General features: G+C 60.0%; 1 protein-coding gene across 2 annotated transcripts in view; it reads left to right on the top strand.

The window, feature by feature from the left end:
- The first annotated feature begins 231 nt into the window (after positions 1 to 231).
- MIGA2 (mitoguardin 2) overlaps positions 232 to 1,685 on the top strand; it is a 28,175-nt gene continuing 26,721 nt past the window's right edge. The window contains exon 1 of one of the 2 annotated variants that reach the window (XM_029202749.1): positions 232 to 280. The gene's annotated coding sequence lies outside the window, so the exon portion shown is untranslated. The remainder of the gene's footprint in view (positions 281 to 1,685) is intronic. The other variant, XM_029202748.1, reaches the window with a different exon arrangement.

Raw genomic sequence — 1,685 nt, forward strand, 5'->3', positions numbered from 1 at the left:
AATCTAATCTCGATGGCCAATCACAGGAGAGAAAAAAAATCACTTCCGCGCCTCAACCGCACTTAGGGGGAGGAACAGAGGGAGAAGGGAGGGTGAGATAATATTGGTCACGTGACCCACCCAATTGCACAGAGGCCGGGGCGGTGCAGAGGAGTTCGGCGACACTCATTGGCCAAAGAAAGGTTGGCCCTGCGTGAGGCAACGCCCCCCGTGGCCCCGAGGTTGGTTGCGCGGGCGCCGGGGAAGGAGACGCTGTCCTTCCGCAGCGATGGGATCCTGGGTGAGTGGCGGCGGTCCGGGCTGAGCCCGCGGAGCAGGCGGGCGGCGCGGCATGGTCCGGGTCTGAGGCTTGCAGCGGGCGGGAGCCGTCCCTGAGCGGGGAACTGGGTAGGGTTGCAGGTGTCCCAGCTCAGCCGGACTAGAAGGGCCAGCGTTGGAAAGAGCAGGTACTCGGGCCGTGGGCGGCGCGAGAGGTGGAACGGAAGGTACCCGGTCAGTGGGAAGATGCCCGGGCCTGGAACATTGCAGAGATCGGAGCAGGGGCGCAGGTACTGGACCCGCGCTGGGCAAGTACTGGGATGGAAGGACCGGGTGCGCGGGCTGTGGAAGGCGGCGGCAGTGGGCACCTGGACGACCCTCAGGGATATTCCGGGGGTCGGGGCAAGAGAGGAGGGGGCCTGACCAGGGCATGCGCAAGGAATTGTCTGGGATGGAAAGAGCAGATTCTGAAGAAGGGGGTATTGCTGAGGTCCAGCGTGGGAGTGCTCAGTGCCGGTCCTGGTCAGACTGCTGAGGTGTCCCACCGGTGTGGAATGAACGGAGACTGGGCAGAGGGGACATTGCTGGGGTCAAGGCGGCATGAAGGGTGCTCAGGCTAGAGTCATTTACGGGGTGGTTCAGGGCAGGGGAGAAGGTGTCCGGGATGGAAAGCGTGGGCATCCAAGCTGAGAGGTTGTGAGTGCCCTGGTGGGGGTGGAATGAGGAGGTTACTGCCCAAGGTTACAGGGCAGGAGAGGTGACTTTCCCAGGTTGGGACGACATTAGGAGTGTCCACGTGGTGGGGGGACATTGCCATGGTCTTGTCGTCACAGAGAAGAGGTGGAGGCTTCTCTCATTCAGCCCTGGGTCGTGCCAGGAGGAAGGATGGGGTATGGTTGGGCTGGATCTGGATCCATCCCTGGAGTGAAGCTGTCTTGGGGTGGGTGTCATTACCTGGCACCTGCCACTCTTCCTCAGTCGGGGCAGCAGAGGCTGCTTTTGACTTTCCTGCAGGTAAATGCCAAGCCTTGGGGTCCCCCAGAACTGAGGTCATATCCCGGCTTGGCCATTTACTCAGTGACCTCGGTAGGCTTGATTACCTTTTGGAGCCCCAGTTTCCCCATCATTGAGATAAACAGTGCTTGCCTTGAGGGTTCTGTGGGTGACTAGACTTAAAACCCTCCATGGGGAGCCTGTTCCAAGCCTGGCCTGTTAAAGTAAGTGCTTGGGAAATAGTAGCCGCTGATCCTCTGATGTTCTTGTCTTCCCTCGTTCGTTCTGAGGCTTGGGCCAAGTTGGGGGTGGTGCTGAAAGAGCTGGCTTGTGACCACTGGAGGTCACATCGCTCAATTTGTAGCCTCCTGGCAGGATGTCCCCTACCCTACACACACACACACACACACACACACACACACACACACACACAC

Source organism: Monodon monoceros, unplaced genomic scaffold (assembly GCF_005190385.1).
Source record: "Monodon monoceros isolate NGI ecotype Baffin Bay Population unplaced genomic scaffold, NGI_Narwhal_1 Super_Scaffold_5, whole genome shotgun sequence".
Taxonomy (NCBI): domain Eukaryota; kingdom Metazoa; phylum Chordata; class Mammalia; order Artiodactyla; family Monodontidae; genus Monodon; species Monodon monoceros.